Below are 22,082 nucleotides of genomic sequence, written 5' to 3' on the forward strand. Positions count from 1 at the left end.
GTTGCTGGGGTGTGTTTGGTGTGGATCTTGTCAGTGAAGCTAGAGGTCCGTAACCGGTATCAGGTGGATGTTTCATAAACGGAGATTGAATGTTGTCCCAAATGAAATATGAAGTTAAAACATCAGGTTAGGGCATGTTTTAGAAAAGGATCCAGTAAATAATTAGGATAACTGAATTACGACAGTTTGAGAAGGGAGTTAACTCTGGAGGTGCTGTTTGGTAAGCCTTCCTGGTTTTTGAGCAGCTCAATAATGAAGGGGGCTAATTATCAGGCTCAAGTTGGAACTTTGCATTAGGACCCTAAATATAGAATACATGTGGATGTTCGCCGTAGGTGGCTTTTAGGAAGCTGTCCCTTTTGTACGCTATGAATGAGAGTTGTGGATTATATTTGATGGCATTTCTCCTTTAAAGAGCTTTGGGATGAAGCTTAAAAGGCTCACATCTATTTTAACATTGAACAAACACAAAATGCAATATACTGTAGTCTCCCGGTGCCTGATTTTTATTGCTGTTGCTGTTGTTTTAAGGTTTTGATAATTTGTTTTTAACCTCGGTCTTCGTTGGTTTTGTGTTCATTGCCTCTGCTGCTAAAATATATTTCTGGCATGAATGAACTGAGATTTGGGGATGCAAAACAAAAAACAACAACAAAAAAAAACAAAAAAAAACCCACAAAAAAAACACAAAGAAAAGAAAGAGAAGAAAAAAAGAAAAAAAAACCCTAACTAATTAACCAGAGTTTTTATTTAAGGATAACAGAAATCCAAATTGTATCCAGGTTTGTTACCTAGGATGTTATCTAAAATGTTGGAAGTAATTTTTAGGTAATTTTGGGGGGATGGAAAAATCTGAATATTAAAAGTAAAAAATTCTGTTGAAAGAATGCTTCTCTGGAATGAGATATAGAAAGGTGACTTTAATGCCTCCAGAAGGTTTGGACCTGGAAAGAGCTTCTGTACTGTCTGGCACCGTTGAGTCCAACAACCATGAACGAGAGGATATTTTATATATTTATTTCATGATAAGATTTTTTTTTTCCCGACTTTCCAAACTGGACTTGCTCTACCATACCTCACTCTGCCACGCCTCGTGTTTGCCAGACCCTCTCATGGCATTCTGTGGGTGCGGCACGTGAATCCAATTTTACGAGTATACGTGAGGAGCTGCTGAATTTTGGGGAGTGGGGTCTCATCAGACTTCATCATGGAGAGATAGCCAGCGGAAGTTCTGACGGAAGACCCCTTCATACAGGTGTGGGGCAACTTCATATCTCCATCATGGTGAAAAGAGCAGAGAAAGATGTGGACAGAGGCAGAAGGAACTGCGATAGCATGTTGATGGAGTCATGCTGGTGGTAGCCTAGTGAGTTTTTAAAATCACATCACCTGCAGTTTTCTTTCTTCAACTTAAGAAACTTTGCAGAATCTCGAAGTAGTTCCTCTCAGATTCAGTCCGTGTCTTGACATCGCTTTCTCTCATAAAATCTTTTCTCTGACTCTCGCTTTCCCCAACTCCTCAGTGTTAGGCTGCCACTGATAATGATGGCTGTTTCCTAAAGAAGTGACAAGTGTTGAGAAGATGGGCCAGGAGAAATAGGTTGTCTGCATCACGTATGTGTTTTAATTTTGTTTATGAAAATGACTTCTTCAAGGTGAGGAGATGATAAATTTGAAGTTGCTCCTTGGCTCTCTGTGTCAGCGAACCACTGCCCTTCTGCCCTTCTTCTAGACGGCTCAGTAGAGCTAATGTGGGCAGAAATAATTCGGTTGTAAAACTGGGTGGTAGTGCAGCATGCACTTTTTAAGCAGATGGTAACCAAAACTATCCTTACTCAAACTCTCTGATTCATATAAATAGCATTTTTCTGGCTTTTCCAGTAGATGTTGCTGGAGAGCAAAGAAAAGATCTTTTTTTTTTTTTTTTTACAGGAAAAAAAGAAATGCAGTAGACTTATAAAAGCCAACAGAAAAGATCCTTCTCCCCAAACTCCGCTGATAGCATTTTGCATAATTTGCTAATTAATGAATTACATTGAATCATTACCTTTTATGATGTTCTATAGAAAGCTATTAAAACTTGAGTTAGATTTTAAAATGATGGGATTGTTCTCTTTAGTCCCTATATATAATGTGTTTGTTGTTTTCCGTTTTTAAAAAATCAAGTTAACAGCACATTACTATTCAGAACATTTCATCCCTGAATGCTAAAACCCTTTAACATGCAAATATGATGTCAGAGGAAGAACTGAAATAGAATACTCTGAGAAGAGTAATGATCAAACGCATTATAAAAATATGCACCAGTTGCCAACATGTAATGAAATATTAAGAAATTAAAAGCATGCAACCTCTAAAGTAATAGAATTTCATTGCTCTGAGACTGTTTTCCCACTGAATATTAAGTGCTTAATAGATCTATCCGTAAAAAAACAATCGAAAACCTACATGGTTTGTCACTGAAGTTCTTTCATTATATGATTGTGAAAAATTAGCCCAATAGGATTTTCCTCAGACTAGGAAATGTAATTAACATTGGATATTAAGTGCCAGATTTCCAAAGCAAAAGCCACAAAGCTTGATGGAGAAAATAGGAATGCAGAGAGCAAGCATCAGCACTACAAGCTGAGGGGACCCACGCTGGAACTACTCTGCTCGTAATCACTCTGATAAAATGACAAAGATGTCCCAGAGGAGCCTGGGATTCTAGTACCCAGACATGAACTGATGCAATTTCAGGCAACCAATGACCTCTATCTGTGGGAATATTTATTTTTGGAAATGATCAATTAACTGATTTCAATTGTCAAAGAGAAGTGTATGTATGTTTTTTTCCCCCAGTGCATGGGGGCCTTGGATATTACAAAAGCACATTCAGATAGGACAAGGGTACAAGCTATGTGGTAGAGCTTTCGGTTTTTCTTACCTTCACCAGTCTGAGCTCTTTTCTGGTGGATTTTCCCCTCTTCATTGAAGCCCTTCTTTGTCAGGTTTCATTCCTGAGGTATAGAATGCTCCAGAGGTTGTTTTGATTTAACACCCATCCGTTTCTCTTTGCTGGGAGAAAAAAAGCTTATCTTTAGAAGACATGAGTGTCCACTACTCCTATTTTATAATTAGTGCTGTAAGTCCAGTGGGTAAGAATGGTCCTTCTTCTTTTTTTTTTTTTTTGCTCTGATTCCAATACATTTTTGTGCTTGACCTATAGTAATTTTTTTTTTCTGTCTTTAAATAAGAAAACCTTTACAATTTGATAGGAGATTTTAGTTTCTCTTTCTGGTGTGTTTGCTTTTCACTTTTGGTATTCTCTGTTTTCATTTATAGCTCTCGACCACTGACTATGCCCAAAACACCCTGACTTAAATGTGCCAAGTGGTACCTCACACAACAACAACAAATTTATTTCTTCTCTATGAGAACCTTAGGAAGGTCAAAGATGGGACCCATGCCTGGAGAACTGCCTACTGGGTTAAAATGTACCCAGTTCTAACACCTTCCTTAAGAGAACAGAACAGAACAGAAAAGGTCACTGCAGGTTAAGGAGATCCTGAGGGTGGAAGCCTTTGAATTAGGAGTGAAAGGTGAAGATACAAAATCATCTTGATGAGCAAAGTGAGGGGTCATGTGGGATGTAATACCAGCAAGAATGCGTGATGGCATATGATCAAGAGCCTTGAATGGCAGGTCAGGTTATTCAAGAGCCACTGAAAAGATGAGATCTGAAATCTTCTGGAAGGGTTCCTTTGGAAAGAGAATGGGGAAGGAGTAGTGGGTCCATGCCATACCCCTGCCCACCAGACAGACACTGTAATACCTATCTAGGGCCATCTGCTCTTCTATTATGTTGTGGCCTTGAGGGAGCTATTGTTACTAGTGGGATAATGCCTTACTTTGTCGGGATGTTAACAGTGAGAACCCCTTGTCTAGAGGCCAGAAACCAGGGGCTAATCTATTGCATTAGCCTAGACCTAGGTGGTAAGGTTGAGAAACACTGTCAAGGGGAGGGAGAATGGCTCTGAGAAACACGTTCCTATTATAATTATTGCAATTTCTTGTATGTACTGTAGATGTCATGGCCTCATTAGGCGGGGATTTTGTGTCTATGCATTTGTTTTCACAAGAAAAACCTGCACCATTTGTCAGAGATGAGACCTGTAATTTAGAAGGTGTGATATTCTCTGCATACTATTTGGATATAATCAATTAATGTTATGTTCATTTCCTGTTTTCTGACATTGTTTAGGATGGATTTTTATGATCTTTAAGGGTTTTCATCTCTCTGAGAACATATATGCTGTATTTGTTGAAATTAATTACCTCTCTGAATTGCCCATCTGTCAGCTACTTTCTATAAACCTTGACTAACTTACCTTGAACTCTTAGATGTGTAGTGTATTTGACTGACGAAGCTGTGGAGACTCCCAAACTGTATAATGAAAGTTTATATGTTAACATTTAAGATGTTTTCTTGCACGCAATAGACTTCATAATGAGAAGGAGCAGAAATAATTATTAGCATATTTAAGTAAGTGGAGTGCCACCCTTTTTCTCAGAAATTGATTTAACCAGAGACTATTTAGGTGAACAGGGTTACCAACATCACCTTGGAACCAAGCTATAGATGATTGCCTTGCCTTGTCCTCCAACCACTTTAATCTAATTTGTTCCATTTACTTCTCTAAGCTTTTTATCTTCCCACCATTTTAATACCATCAGAAATGGGGGCTGCCCATGACATTCACACTTGACATTATCAAACACAAAAGGCATCACTCATGCACTTGACTGCATTACAATGCAAGGGAAAAAAATAGATCCCAAAGGCTTAGAAATTATTGTTTCATACCTTGAATGTAGGTGGGTTTTTTTTTTTTTCCTCCCCTGTTTCCTCCAGCCTGCCTCATTTGACTGTTTTTGCTTCTGTGTGTTTTCAAAGAGTTCTGAAACCCCTGGAAAAATTGGTACTCACGAATCTATAACATGCACACCATTATGTTCACCGGAGGGATGCAAATTAATACAATGGAAATTTACAACTCTATTATTAACTATTATTTGCTAGGCATCAACCACATTTTGATGCAGTACCGAAGTTGAGCCTTGCACTTGAACTGTGTTTTCACCGTTGACTTCAGTTCTTCTGACAGACAGCTGTGGCCAAACCTTTTCCTGACTCACACATCTGTGGTCATTGCAGTAATTCCATTATTGCTGCATAGACCCGAAATCTGTTGAATCTGTAGCAGTCCTGAGTTCGTCTACCCATGAAATTTTTGTGTGTGTGTTAGGGTCGGGGGAGGGATTCTTAAAGTTAATATAGATTTACTTATACCTCCCTTTGCTTACTATTCTGAACTTCCTATCAAAAACAATTCCCTCCCTCCCTGGCATATATAGGACAACATTTGTGAGTTGGACAAATCGTGTTATCAGATTGTCGTGAATTGCTTCAGTAGTATGACATCATGCATCGGGATTGCGTGTGCCGTAAAGCTCTGTAAAACAGCCAGCTACATGGTATCCTACAGGTTTAATATACTTCTGCAGCCTTGTACTTGGGAAGGATTTCTGTAATTGGAGACAATCTAGCAAGGAGAACTTTTTAAGCCATTGGAGGCCGAAATACAAGTTTTTGAAAAATGTGACTTTATAGGCTTGAAACTGAATGGATTACAAATTTCTCTTAACTGGACAGAATCATAATTGCATATATAGTACAGTCCTGATTATCCAGGGTTTGAATTTCCAGCATGGGGATTATCCAGATTTCTTCTCTGACTCCCCTGTCTTTTCTCTAACTACCTGACGTGAATCATTTCTCTAATCATTGGCACCTCTGTTAATAGTTTGGAAGGGCATATTTGAGCAGCAAAATCCAAACCAGTGAATTATCTTTCAGAAGACCTAATTATGTAAAAAGTCTGAGTGGCTAGGTTTTTAAAGCTATTCATTAAAATTTAAATTCACTAAAATTTGAAACTATTCACTGACTAAATTTCAATTTTGGTGCCCCTCTTTCTATTTACATATTTACTGTAGGTGTTCATATATCAATATTTTACCATCATTTTAAGAGGCAAAAAGTAAACCACCTGCCTGAATGATGTCAAGTAATTGGTTTCATTGTTCTGGTTTATATCTTCCAGACCAACTGCCATCCAGACCAACTATCATTTTGAATTAACTAATTGGATATTGTACCTAGCTGGCACCTTATAAGGCCACTTGGGGCAAGCCAGTGTACCTTGTGCAGGTTGTCAGGGTTCTGACTAACATATTCCTCTAGTATTAAGTGCAAACATGGATTATTGGTGCCCAAACCCCGCTGAGTTAATCTCCAACACCATTTCTAGTCCTTTTCCATCATCAGCTCACTGCCAGTCTATCCTTGATAAACTATTTATATTTAGGATTTGCCCCCTTGGAGGTCTTCAAAGTCCCAGAGGACTTTAAAGACTTTAAAGCCTCTTAGATACCAGAATTAGGCTGAAATGGTGAAAGTGGTATCGCAAGTGTAGCTGGCTTTTCCAGAGAGGTTGGCATTCCCAGCCACTTTCCAAGTTTACAGAACAGGGCGCAGGATTCTACCTACTGAAAACTGCTACAGAATCCAAATTTGATTTCCTCTCCTTTGTGTATACATCATTTGTAGCTTGGACGTTTTAAAAATCTTGTGGTCATATCTGCCACTTTGCAACAATGTCTTGGCAAATAATTGACTCTGTCTCATACTATCCTTATTTGACAAATATGTCTGTAAATAATTGGTTGCTCCGTAAGGTACCTAATCTAACGTCATGTTTCTGTTTCTAAATCTTTTATGTTAACATAATGTAAGTAATAAAATATATGCCATGTAATATAGTTAACACAAATATAGTGAAGGACAAAAAATGTTACAACTGTCTTGATACTAAAAATATTAACACTAGATTAAAATTGAGTATATTAGAATTGGGGTTTTTAAATGCCAAGGTGTGGTTGATGATGTAGTGTAATGGCCATAGTTTTCCACCCCTATTTTATTTTTTTCCACCCATATTTTAAATGAGAATTTAAATTGCAACACTCAGTATGCAGTACTGAGAACGGAAAACCTCAATGACTACTAGAAAAACAATTGATAAATCTAGTCATGAGTTCTCTATGTATAGGAGGTCCCTCATCATTTTTTTGTGTGTGCACATTTATGGACATATGTATCTATAAATACATGCATACATATGTTTCCTCTCCCTATATATGTGCAAACTTCTATCTCTGTCTCTGTATCAGTACCTATATCAATATCTTTATCTACTACATCAATATTCAGAGGTAGAGGGAGAAGGGGTATATTCTAGTAAGATACAGTGCAACTATATGCCTGGTAAGATAATGTATATTCTCCAGCTGACCTTGTTCATTTCCCACAACCTGACGTTCATTGTGCTAGGTAGCAGGGATGCCAAGGCGAACCAGACATAACTCTTAAGGAGTTCATGATCTAGTCCTCAATTAGAAATTATTTTAATGTTGAATGTTTCACTCAGGAATATATTTAACAATTGGAAACACAGAGGAAAAAAATTTCAAGGCTTACCAAGCCATCTGAGGCTCTCACTAGGTACGTCTAAATTTGACATCCTTTGTGCCTGGTCAGGAAGAAGGCTGGAAAAGAAATACAGCAAGTGTGATTTGGGGGAAGAATATCCTCACATAAAGTGATCTAGTCTCAACTAGAAAGAAGTTTGGCTTTATGGAAAAGCCTGGCCAGTGTACCTGAATTCTATATTACTCCTTACTGTTGGCAAGTCACAAAGCAAAGATAGGGTTAGTTTGCTTGAAATTCACTTTTCGATGAGTCCTATACAAATGAGGACACAGGGAAAATGCTATCAACATGCTTATTTTTACACATGTACACCTAAGGGTCTTGTTTGAAAATGTATGCAAATAATATGTGCATATTTTTCTACAATGAAATGGGCTTATGTAGTTAAGATCCCTTTATTCTCAGTCTTTATGACATTTATGATGTATATGCTGTATGTGTTTATAACCACATATTGTATGTGATTTATAGACACACACATATAGTCTCTAGAGGTCAGTAGAATATAAGAAATGGGCAAACATTCACATCTAGATGAGATGTAGAGATCCTAGGGACCATTTTTCAAATGGCAAAATGATAATAGTCTACTAATGACATTAAGAACTAAAATCATTAATCATTGTTAACAAAAAAGTCATGTCATTCTTGTTCCTGAAATGAATCTAATCTATTTGTTTTAAGCAAATTTCAGATAAATGAACATTCACACGGCAAGAACCTTGACAGAAACTAAAGTTATAATTACTTCCCAATGGTTTATTATGAGACTGTGATTCCTTAGTACTCTTTTTTGAAAATATTTTAACGTTACTGGAACCTAAGGGTAAATTGTTTTTAAGCAGTTGATTAATTATATCCAAAACTTATTTCTATTTTAGCTGCCAATTCAGTTTCCTTAACTCTTAGAAATGAACGATTTGATGATTTATATATTGCAATTCCATTTGTTCTTATGAACTAAATGTCCCTTTTAAAATGTATTAGAAAAATGTGATTTATTATATATATAAAGCTAAAAATGTTGATAGTTCAGGAAACTGCTGCACAGCTGAGCATGTTTCTTAAGTTTTTCCCCAGAAAAGTCATGCACAAAAAGTGCAGAAACTGACGGCATGCAGCTATGAGCTCTCTGACAATAGAGTACAGCTCCTCTTCCTCACCCTCCCGTGTGATAGAGAACAGTGCAGCAGCACTGCAGGTAGCATCTGAATTTAACTTGAGGTTGCAGGATGTTGAACTTTATATATTGTGCCCACATTAGTATCACTCACCCTGGTAAGATATTGTATTTTCTCCAGCTGACATGGGGAATAATTTATCAATTATGTATTCCCATATTTCCCATATTCCCATATTTCTCTATTTACACCCTAGTGAATTGGATTTGAAGTTCAGTTTCCCCTATGATAAAGCCAAATCCGGGGTTATAAACACCAGTGCTTAGAGGGGTGTGGTTGGAAATTGGACAGTCAGAGGAGACGGAAGCCAGTAAAAGCAGTACAGTTGTAAACACATGCACACAACAGAGAAACCAAAAAAAATCTACTAAGCATTTTTGGAAGGTGAGCATGTGGAGTATTTAAAAAAAACTTCAGGCTAGAGTAGCTTCACTCACTGAGAGATCACTGATAAATATTGATAGAGCATTTCTAATGCATAATCTACTTGTTTTGTTAAATGAGAAAGATACAATGTATTTCCTGTTCTCAAGAAGGTGTTAAGATAATTGGGCACTGCCCTTGCATCATCTCCCCTGCCTCTGTGCCCCCACATCTCCTCTCTCAAACTGCAACATTCTCTCAGTTCTTCTAACTTTCTAACCATGTCTTTGCAAATGCTCATCCTTTTTGTCTTCTTCCAACATTCCAGCTTGCCCTGGCTGACTCCTATTCATCGTTTAGGTATCTGTTTAAATGTCGCTTCCTCTCACATTCTTGGACTCCTACACCCTGTCTAAATTAGGAGCCCCCTTTGTGACCCTCTAACAATGTATTTCCTTTATTACAACACTGTTCAATTTATATAACTGCCAGTTTGTCCATTTCTACATAAACCTTTAAGCTCAGTGGGGGTAGGCACCTTGGGGCTAGCTTGTGCACTGATGTACTATGATACCTAGTGAGACACCTGGTAGCATAAAGCTTATTTAACATGTAACTTTTGAATGAATGTTTAAATACATAAATAATCACAGTGCATTGATAAAGGAAGAAGAAGAAGGAGGAGGAGGTGGCGAAGATGAAGGTGATCTCACATCTTTCAAGGGACTGGGAAGGATTCATATCCTTGCATGGAATCAAGTCTTAGTCAAGGACAGGTTTAAAGTCTTAGGCGTCACCTTTCTTCTGCCTCTCCTTACCTACCTTGAAATTGCTCCAGGTCTCTAAGTACTAGAACACATCCATCTACTTAGCTAGATGGAGTTATACACTTTTTAGCTGTGTTTTCCTCCTTTGTCTCCAGTGATGTTACTTATGATAGATGGTAGACTTATTTTTGTGAAGCCCAAAAGTGGTGGCTCCCCTCTCTACACTAGTGACTGGCTTCAAGATGGGGGCTTTTGCTATCAGAACTACTTAAAAAGAATTGGACTCTGAGCACCATGAACATGGCTTGAGTGGGGATCCAGAAATGATAATGTAGAATAAATATATATTGATTTATTTTTAGTTGTGTCTAGGGGACCAAAATCATTTTATGTGAGGCTCTTCTCCTTCCAGATCATACTTTTCTGCTCTTTTCCAGATCTTTTCCTTAAATGTTTCAGTAAGGTCTTTGAGTTCCCTGGTTTAATAAGATGGAGCTATTCTTAGTTTCCTGTAATCAAAAAACCCTAACAGGTGCCAATCCCCCATTTAACATGCTGGGACTTGTGTTTGCATCCCTAACACGAGCTTTCCTGGATCCCCACACAGTTGCTCTCCATAGATGGACACATTGAGATGACTGAGTAGCTTCTGGTTTATGCAGTTGTTGTCAGAGAACTCATTTCATTTCTACTTGTTGTTTTGGGACATTTAAGTTATACCCTTAAAGTAGAAAATTATTCTCATAGTACCCCGAAATATGGTTAAGAATGGATTTGGAAGGAGTGAACTTTAATCTTTTATGATTTTAGTTGAGCTGCATTCCAGGTATTACCTTTTAATCACAAATGTGTGATGAGTTTGGTGAGAGGCATGAGGAATATGGTAGAGCATTCAGATATGGGATCTATTATCATATTATTATTATTATTATTATTTTAAATTACTTTCTGCCTTTATCATCTAACCCTATGCTCACCGTCATTTATTTTTAGTACTATATAAAGGAGGGAATATTTTATAAAAAAAATATAAAATGGGATTCACCCCATACATTTATATGATGAAAGCAGCATTGGAATTACATTATTGTCAAGAAAGAATAATGGAGGTTTCAGGAAGAACTAATTATACCTGATATATCATGGAGTGGGAGGGGCAGCTGGCTATTATTCTATAGTTTGGTAATATTTGCTGTTTTTTATCAGAGATTTTATTTTTTAATGTTGTATCAGGGAGACTAAAAAGGAACATGTAGAGATTAATAATAAATAAATCCTTATCTTCATTTCTGGTAAAAATCTAAGAACTCATAAATCAAAATATTTCCTAAAAATTCACTGTCTCTGGGGCTCCTGGGTGACTCAGCCTTCGGCTCAGGTCATGATCCCTGGGTCTGGGTCCTGGGATGAAGCCCTGCTGGGCTCTCTGCTCAGCAGGAAGCCTACTTCTCCTTGTCCCTCTGCCTCCACCCCCACCCCTGCTTATGCTTCTCTCTCTGTCTCAAATAAACATATAAAACCTTTTAAAAAATTCACTGTCTTTCTATATTATACAAAAACATCAACAACCTTGCAGCCATCCTAGAAGTTCTTTAGATAACAATTTAATACAAATTTTAATCAAACCATTATATCTTAAGTTATACTAATAAACATTAAAAAGCTGATCAGTTTACTGTGCCCCTGGCAATATGCAGATTAAATGATTGGAGTTCACAACTGTAATTTCTATTTTTTACTATTTTACATATACCGTTGACCTTAGTTTTTGCTCCTATGAAGATGGTGTCAAGATGTCCATTCCTTTCTCACTCTGCTTTTCCTTCTCCAAAAAATGCCCTGGTAAATCCCCTCATATATCTTTCGTAGAAACTCTTAAAATAAAAAATGGTTTATTATATTTCTTCCTGAATGAGAAAATATTTTTAAGGAAAAACAAGGGAATTCTTCAAAAAATGGAATGTACTTGCCATAAGAAGACACGCTTTGTTTGTAAAAAAAAAAATTATAACCACCTTATAACAATCACAGTATCTCTCTGAAGTGTTCTGGAATGAGAAATCATCAATATCAGAGTAAAAAAATTTTATTTCAATTTAGTTAGATGATTTTACTTACAAAAATATATAGAGTTATAAAAAATAGACCTTTTGACTCTTAACTTGGGTTTATTTTGTAGTTTTGAAAGTGCTTGTGGATTTCTTAATGTTAAATTGGTAATTGTTGATCTCAGAGGAGGGGTACAGTATCTTCAGTCTGAGCTTATTACAGTGTAAAATATGGATTGCCTTTACCCTAATGGCCTCTGAATCCTATTACCATCCCATTAGAGAGTGTGGGATTTTAGTAATTCTGTTGTTGTTTCCAGTGGGCAGTGAATATAATGGGGAAGGGCAGGGGTTAATGCAATTCATCTCTTTTAATACTTGTAACTCCGAGTCCCTTATCACTCACTATGGTTTCACTGGGGTTTCTCCCCCCCCCCACCCCTTCTTTCTGTTATCTCTAAGGCCTGATATATTTCCATATGCCTTTCCCAACCAGAGGAGTTTGGAGAGAGTAGCGATTTTGTGATTTTTAAGTTTAAAAAGAATTTTAGCTATTAGCTTTTCATAAACTGAAGATAAATAAATAAGGTGGTGTGTCAGCCTGTTGTGAAACCGGCTGTAGCTCAGAAAGGTTTTCAGTGACTGTCATTGTGCCAAGAATAGTATTGAAATAGCTCTTCAATCAAGATCATTTATAAGGCCTTTTGGAAGGAGAAGCATGAGACAAGCGGGTCGGATCAATGCCCGCTAGTGTTCTGGGTATAATGTTTCCATGTGCTCCTGGAGACAGCTGTGTCCTGGGTCCTAGTAGTGCTAGAAAGAAGAGTTGGGAAAGATTTCAAAGTGATAGAAATTAGAATCCTTTAAAGAGAGGTGTAAGAGCAATAGTTAATTCCCTATATATCAGACATGCTCAATAGATATACGTGTCTGATTATGTATCCCTGGTTTTATTCATGAAATTTGTTTTTAGCTAATACAGCTTTTTTTCGGAATAAATACGAACATCAGATTATTTCTCAGTATGTCAAAACAAATTAGTTTCCCACAGTGATGCAGTGAAAGGTGTAACTATTTTCCCTCTTTATATGTCAGAAAGCATTACTGGGACTGGGAAATTCCCATTTTTCTCCCCCTAGCCCATGAATCTGTTGGTTTGCAAAAGTCTGGTTTAATGCACAAGCGTGGTCACGGAGAGCTCCAGTACCCCCCTCTGCTGCCATTAATGAGAATCGCATGCTGAGATCCAAAGAGGCAGGCGTCTCTACTCAGAAAAAGGCCCTGAATGGCAGGAGGTGATCAGACCATTTCAATCTGTTGAAAGTGAATGATATTCCCAGGGCTTGTTGTTCACCTTCTCAGAGAATTAAATTTCCATATGTTTCATCATAAATGGAATGAGTGTGCAACATAATTGCAACATGAAAATATCTACTCGATGACAGTAGAAAACCAGTATTTGGGGGGAAATTTCTTCTTGTCTCCATATTCTAAATACCTTGACTTTCCACCTGGTTAAAGCTAATAGCCTAAGCCTGGTGGCAGTGTTTAGATATGATGCCTTGGTATAGAATGGTTTGCATATTTATGCTGAATATTCATGCATTGAGTTTTTCCTTAATTTGAGATATCACTTACCATATTTCTAGACAGACCATGATAGTATTATTTCTTTCCATCGGTTGGGTGTGTTGAATGAAATTCATTTTAGAAGGTAATTATGTAACTACAGATACAATTAGTCTTCATTCCAATGAATTGCTACAAATAAACATGGTTAAAAGATATTATTTCCTTTTGATCTTTAGTTATGGATTACCTTTTCAAAACATTTTTGTGACCACAATCACTTGTGGTCAAACAAACAAACAAAGATGAAATAAAATAAAATCTATCATAGGTACCTACTGATGTAATAATCTTTTTTTTTTAAAGCACATATACCTGAGACCATTAGCAGATAATTACTGAAACCATAGAAGAGATGTGTAAAACCTATGTAGAATTACTTAGTATTTTATAAAGGACAATATAGGGAATGCTGATTATTCAGCAAGTGGAGTTTGGACTTCTATCTTTCATTATGTTGGTCCCACTTAATTTGTCTTGTTTCTTTGTTCTTGAAACTTTCCTTCGGATCTGCCAAGAAACATAAAGATCAGATGACCTTAATGTTCCTCTCAATGAGAGAATGATGTATCATCTTTACTATCTTCCTAAAGCTATGAACTTGTCATTTGTTGTCTATCTTGATGTTCCTTTAATGCACAATATACATATTTAACATTTGTTGAATATCAGCAAATGAACAATGAAATATGACTCTTTGTAAGATTAGGTAGTGTGTTTTTTATAATTGTTTTTGTTTTTTTATTTTAAAAACTAGTATCAGAATTCAAAGTTAATGTGAATCATGTGGAAGACACAAGGATCCTGAAAACCACATTTTATACCTTATCTCATTCCTTGCTTTTTTGGGACCACACTTTCTGGTAGAACTTTCCAATAAACTCTCCAAGTTTATGATAGCAATAAAAGTGAACACATTTTATTTAAATATGTATTTTCTAACTCTAAAAGTATAGAATGGACTTTGCAGAAGTTTGGAAAATTCGAGAACAAATTAAACATTTAAAAAATCACCATAGGTTCATTCAAATCTATCCTTTTAATCTATTTAGAGAAATGAATATTTTAAAAATCAGGATTTTGTTTCATGTATTCACTGTCATACTCTGGGAATTGTCTCATGAATTAAATAGCACTCAAAAAGGTATTAACATTCTACCAAAATGTATGCCTTAAAAATATATCATGATATGAAAAAAGTAATGTGTTAATTTTAAAATTATAAAAATCTAATTATATGTTTTTTGTAAAATAATTTCAGAAAATAAATAAGTAAAAGTAAACTATTTTACCATAGAAGGAAAAATACTACCAATTGTTTAGTTTAGTCCATCTGGAAATCAATGTATGTGTCACACACGGATCTATTTTTTTCCCCAGAAAGTTAATCACTATTAGAATTTTCATTTGTATTCTTTATTAAATCTCTTACGCAGGAAAGTCTATTTTAAGACATTTTTCTCTATCAGATATGCTTGTGTGTGTATATATATATATATATATATATAATATATACAAAATATATATGTGTATATATATATTTTTGTACTGTTACTCGACTATTTTATTATACTAAGTTTATAGTAGTTCAGTATAATAGGGGAAGGTTCTCTACCTTGTTTTTCTTCTCTTTAGACTTTTTTTATTCTTGTTCATTTATTTTTCCAAATAAGTTATAGAATTATATTAAAAATTTTAAACATCCATTTATATATTAAATTCAACTTTATTAAATTTTCATCTCGATTATTCAATTGTATATATGTATAGAAAATGAGGAAACACTACCAAATTTATCAATATTTTTCTCTTTAATTTCATAGGTTTTTTTTTTCTTTTTTTTCCCCAATAAAACATTTCTGTCCTTTTGAGTATTTGGGTTTGGTATTTTGACTGATTTTCTTTTTTTTTTTCTTTTGAAGATTTTTATTTATTTGAGAGAGAATAAGAGGGAAAGAGAGAGAGCATGAGAGGAGGAGGGTGAGAGGGAGAAGCAGACTCCCCACTCAACAGGGAGCCCGATGTGGGACTCGATCCCGGGACTCCAGGATCATGACCTGAGCCAAAGGCAGTTGCTTAATCAGCTGAGCCACCCAGGCACTCCTCGACTGATTTCCTTTTGTGGCTCTCTTTTTTTTTTTCTTTTGTGTCCAAATCAGGCAATTTTCCCTACAATTTCATAAAAGAAATGCTTTTTCATTTGCATACAATGATGTAGGAAATTTCTCCCACATTACTTTCTGTTCTTAAGAAAATAATGTATGTCTGTTAAAAAATAAAGTGCTCATTATATTAGTCTACCAAGGGCCAAATTACATTTTCTGAAATATAGCTGCACAAAATAAAATGCTGATCTAACGTAGTTGGTCTTTTTACCTTTGTGTGTCAGGAATAAAGGCACTAACAGTCTAAAGAGCTCCGATTGCTCAAGCTTCCCCAGGGTGGAATTTTGTAAAACATTAGCCATAGAAAATCAGTCTAATATGAAACTCTACTAGGAAAGTGTTCCTTGGTGGAGTAAGTTTGAGAAATGATTCATATAATAGCCTTTTTTCCGCACTTCATAATAATTATTAATATATTAAAAGCCCTAACAAGTTTTACAATAAAAACTTATTTGATTTATTGACCTTAATTTCTCCCAGATTTAATCAACAGCATAGAGGTTTGCTCTTTTTTTTTTTTAAAGGGGGAGATTATTTGGTTTGATGGTTTATGTTATGTTGTAGGGTAAATGTAATACCCATTACTCAACTAATGAATTTACTCTGACTATTAATTTTATCCAGTCATTTTTCCAACTAATTTCAATTTCTAGTGAGTCTTATTTCTTTTAGGTGTAGAATGAGATAGTTCCGCTCAGCTCTTTGGCGACAGGTCTCAAAGCATTCCACTCACTGACCATTTATTTAATGATTAGTGCTGGTTGAAGCTATAGTAGGTAATATACAGCCATCAGATGTAGTAGCTTTATACTACCTTGTAAAATAAGCTTTTTGCAGACTTACCTTTGTCTGTAAAATGGGAACAGTATCTTGCAGGAAGTTCTGAGCAGCAGCAATGCTACATATAGAGCCCTTAAAACAATTTCTACATGGAGTAGACACGTATAAAATTATAGTTGATATTACAGTTAAGAATCACTTACAAGAAGAATGAATAAGACCTATTCCCTGTTCTCATACACCCTAACAGCGGTGCAATAAGAAGTAACAATTACATAATACTTTGTAATTTATGTATATTTTAATGTGTACTGTTGTAAGGGTAAGCATCCAAATAAGTAAAGAATAGAAAAACGCAGTGAAGGAGCTGAAATCGAGCGGTACAGTGGTTCTCAGGGGACCCTTAGTCTCTCTAGTATATGCGAATCCAGAAGGAGGAGCAGCACCTATCCCGTCTACAGGAGGATTTTACCCAGGTGGAACATCATCAAAGGCTGTCACACAGTTCGATGGAACTGAATCAAAGTCAAATCCAAAGTTCGGTGCCTCGGCTCCCAAGTGCTTGCTGAGTTGGGTTTCTTTTCAGATAACCCTTCCATGGCATGTGATTTTAAAAGCATCCCAAAGTTATGAGTGCCTTTGTGTCGTGTTGACATCTGATTCATCAATGAGTAAACATCCTGCCATCGTCCTGGAGCGTTGTCTTATCCTCGTGGCAGCGAAGCCCCAGCTCAGCAAGAATGATGTGGAAATGTTGGTAAACCCTTTTATTACTTTCAGTCTAGACTACTGTAATTCTCCGTGTGTGGGTCTTCTACACTGTGTTATTTATAGGATGCAACTTAAGGGTATAAGACGGCCCAGATCCTTCCTGGCATTTTGTCACCTCAGCATTTTAGAACCATCAATTCAACCCTCGTATCGGTTACCCATAAAATTTTACATTGATTGTGAAGTTGTTTTACTCACACAAATGGTGCCTCGGAGATGTGGTTTCATTCTGCCTGTCTCATGGATTTTTCTTTCACCAAACTCTGATCACTTCTAAAGACTTAAATTTGGTAGCTTTTGTTATGTATCACGGGCTTGAGGTGAACATATTCATAGTTACGTTAGCGAGTTTTAGCTTTGATTATATTTTTTAACAGAAATTCTTTATTACTTCAATATAGTATATATTCTTTATAGATTAGTAAATCATAGGTTTTTAAATTTTTTTCCTGATATAATTATAGTATTCAATATTGTGGAGAAAATATGGGCTCAGATATTTTTCTATGCATATACTATGAAATGTTTAAAAAATGAGATTTATATCATACTTTTTTATTTAGAAACCTACAATTTAAATTGGTGTTTTTGTGCTCTTTTTCTGTACTTTAAGAGTTTTATTTTAATGATTGTGCAATTTTTCATCTTGTGAAATGTGTGATTTTTTTCATTTAACAGTTTTTCTTTAAATAAATATTTATTAAGTGCTTGATTTTTACATGGTCCTACAGTAACAGATAAAACAGACATAGCCCATGTCCCTGTGGAATTAACCCTCTATTGCTGGAAACTGGATCTCCTTTCATTTTGGAGCTATTATGATTTTTTAATTTTAATTGAACCACTCATATTTGATCTGGCCCTCTCTGTCTATTCATGCTAAGAATATGAGTTTTCTAAAAAGAGTATATAGCCTTGGAGAAGCTTTCTATGTTCTGCCATCTTTTGTAGAAATTCTTCTAGTGTGTACCCTTAACGTGATCATCTTCATGGACATAAACTCTGCCCCTCTGTTTGGGCCCTTCAAAATAACACTCTATTTGAATTGCATTTTGGGGTTAGAACCCCCACATTCTTTGCCCGATCCCATTTAGCCATGGGCTAGTGTCCATTGTTGTAGGCTCTGTGTCTCGGAGAAGACAAGTTGGGAATTTGCAGTTAAATGAAAGCTGTACATGTCTGTTCTGTACATGTCTCTTCTTCACTCTGAGATTTGTAGATTTGCCTCTCAATGATAATCTACACATTATTTTCTTTAAGTCTGACCACTCTTCATAGACACACTCCAGAAATTGGAAACGATGCCCCTGATAACAGCTGCTCCCTTTAGGGTTTTGAGTTAAACTATCATTGTAGGCCTTTGCATTACTTGTAAGGAGTATTTCTGGAACGGGTCCTGGCATAGCAAGAATGCTAGCCCCCGTCTTCTCTCTCACCTCAGGGAAATACCCAGGTTGCTGGCATACCATGTTAATTGTATCGCGCAGATGTCATTGGGTGACAACCACATGTAGATTTACAGGTGACCAGAGTACCTTTCTTTGCTGAAACATGTCTTTTCTCATGAGTGTCTAGACTTCCATGCACATTCTTTCAGTTACATAGTCCCTGCCTGATAAAAAGAATATTGTATAAAATTGAAATAATTTAAAAATATACAGTACTTAAGAAGAACTTAAATTCTTTAAATCTGCTGGTAGATTAGAAATCTGGCTTGATGCATCTACTGCTAAAATTAAACTGCATTAAGATCATATCATACAATGCCAGGTGCCAACTTTTGGTTTCCTTCTGTCTTTAACCAGCCAGTATAGAAGTTGTTTAGCCAGACAGTATAGAATTTGTATTTCTCATTGATACAGAACAGAAGACTTTGCACCTAAATGCAATATGTGAAATGCAAATTTGAGAAAGCACATGTTTTTTTTTTAATTTTAATCTTTAAAATACATAATCTATAAAAATATAATGCTTAGTCTAACCCATATGGGAATGTAGTAATTGAATATGGTTCTAGAAACCAGAATTGCCACGAAACAAGTCTCTCTCTTCTAGACATTAGAAATCAGGTTCTATCAAGATAAGAATCAATTTAGAAATAGTGTTTGCAACCAGCTTCCTTCTATGCAGGTATGGTAATCTCCATGTGTTTTATTTCATAAAGATGATGATGTTTTAAATATTTTAAAAATATTTTTTAAGGCCTAGAAAGAGAATTGAATGCTGTTAAAGTAATTACAACTTTGTGGCTTGCTTCAGTATTTATTTCTGTAGAGCTAAAGGTTCATACAGTGGAGACAGAGAGCATTGTGTACCTCAGTGTCTTTTCATACAGAGAGATCAAACCTCAAGCCCTGATTATCTGTCTTTGATCATATGCTATCCCAGATGATGGAGAAGAAATTCTGATCAGTTCACCTATGGCACACAATTTTTGATACACCAAAGCCCTTGCAATTTTACTTACAAATACAGATTAGGAAGTGAAAGACTGATGGGCTTTGGCAGTCTGAAATGCATTATGTTTGTTCTGACCCCAGCTCAAATGGAAATAGAATGATTCCAAACCGTGGAAAGGCCCCGAAACTGAAACCACTCATTTGAAACTGCCAGGACCGATCAGTGCAAAATCGGGTCCTTTCTGAGTCCTTCATTTAGGGAACATCAATTTCACGGATTTAAGATAATCATCTCACTTTATTATCAGATAAGTCTTCCTTTACATGGGCAGCTATTATCTTTCAAGACAGTCCCTCACTTATTAAAAACAGAAAGAAAAGATAAGGTACCAGGAGACTAAGTGATAAAAGAAGAATTAGTAAAACTGAATCCAAAGACTGTAAGCACTAAAATTACAGTTTTGCTAGTCACTTAGAATCACAGAAACTCTAAGGCCAAGAAATATCTATTCTAAAGGCAATATTTGAAATATGGAGAAACTGAAGCCCATGGAGTGGAAATTACTTGTACAACAAATTAGGACTAGGCAGTTGATGAAGACTCACTCTGGTTTTTGTCCCTGATCAAGATTTATGACATGAAATCTAACATCACCAACATTCACAGTAAATAGACCTATTCTGAAACAAAAGGTTAATTTTCAAACCAATTACTTTCTCAAAAACTACTAGCCCTGAAGCGTTTGTGAAATATTATTTATTCTCTTATTGCTCTTCTCATTAAGGAGAATAAACAGAGAGCCATTTGGATTTCTTTAGTTGTTTTTTATTCTTTCAGCCATCTCAGACTTACTTGTGTCTGGAGAAGGAAGCCTCTTCTATCGGAACATGACTTATCAGTTAACTGCTGTTTCAGACATAGAACTTCAGGTCTAGGGTTGGTAGGAGTATTTGTACTTTAATGTTTGTAACGTACAAATAGATCCTTGCTTAAATCTGCAGCAAGAACAGGCTTGTCTAAACCCTTATCTACCATCTCTCCCCTCATCCCCCTTCCCCTAAGACATAAAGGAAGAAAAACTCCATTGCACTCACTAAGCATTGGGAATATTGGAAAGTCAGAATGACTGTTTGGTTTAAATGTAATTTCAGTGTGTAAATGTTCACATCTGCCTAAGGATATTGTTAACAGAAAGTAAAACCTCCCTATCTGTATTTGGGTTTCCCCTTTTGATTTGAATTATTCCTTAATGCTACCTTGCTCCGTGTCCCCCGTCCTCTTTTAGCGTGATGGCAAGTGTCTGCTAGATGACTCAACAGCTCTTGAGGGCACCAGAGGAATAGCAACACTGACTTAGGGCTAATTATGTGCAGACTGTTTACTGTCATTATCTCAAGTAAACCTAAACAGTGAAAGTAAGCATCATCCCGATTTTCTAGATGAGGAAACGGAGGTCCGAAAGTCTAAGTAGTTTCTATGAGGCCCCATAGCTAGGAAGCAGAAAGCTTGACTCTGATTCCGCCAAACCCCTCTTTTCCCCATTCTCCTAGACTGCCCTCTCCCAGGAAACCCCCACAGACCCTTAGTTCCAATCAGACCCTTAGTTCCAATACTTTTCAATGGCCAATTCCCATTGATTTCATTGAGCCACTCTTGATTGTCCCATTGGTAAATTCTCTGTGTAAGTGGCAAAAAAGAAATATTCAGAGGCATTGAATTCCCTAAGGAATTCTGTGTTAGATTTGGAGGAAAGGGTGCAGGTTTTCTCCAGTCATCAGTTATCTTAGGAGGACACAAAATAATGCTAGAGCTCCCAAGAACCCACGAAGAGACCAGCTCAGAGCCCTGCTTTTCCACATATAGCTCCTTAAGTGAAAACTCCGTGGGCTTAACCCTCTGCTTTTCAGCTTCCACCTCTTGGAGTTATGAGTGTTTCTTCTGGCTGAAGTAATGAAACTGGGACACATATTGCTGGGGCATCAAATGCACATTTAAAATGTCCCTTGGAAAGTTCCAGGAATGGTTCGCTTAAACAGAACTGAATCAGGCATTTGACACCATAGATCGGGGGAGCAGGTGAGAGGACCGTGGAGAGAGTTAGAGATCATAGTATGATCTTACTCCTAATATGTATGTATTAGGATGTTATTACATCATAATGTTGGCTGTGTGACATTTACTTTAACACGATAATGCTCTAGTATTATTTTCAAGATGATGCGTCGGATTCTATTTCACTATTTCTGTAATACTATGTGCGAACGTCTCCCACCAGGTGCACCACGCTCTTTCATCATCACACACATGCATGTATTCTGTTCCCACTCTGCTGTGCACGCCTCGCTCCACGCTCTCCACCCTTAGCCCCCGCTGCCCAGCTTATT

The 22,082-nt window shown here is 36.5% G+C and overlaps 1 protein-coding gene across 6 annotated transcripts in view; it reads left to right on the forward strand.

The window, feature by feature from the left end:
• Positions 1-22,082, forward strand: part of TENM2 (teneurin transmembrane protein 2) — a 1,307,492-nt gene that overhangs the window by 647,750 nt on the left and 637,660 nt on the right. The gene's annotated exons all lie outside the window — the stretch shown is intronic.

This window comes from Lutra lutra, chromosome 5, assembly GCF_902655055.1.
Source record: "Lutra lutra chromosome 5, mLutLut1.2, whole genome shotgun sequence".
Classification (NCBI taxonomy): domain Eukaryota; kingdom Metazoa; phylum Chordata; class Mammalia; order Carnivora; family Mustelidae; genus Lutra; species Lutra lutra.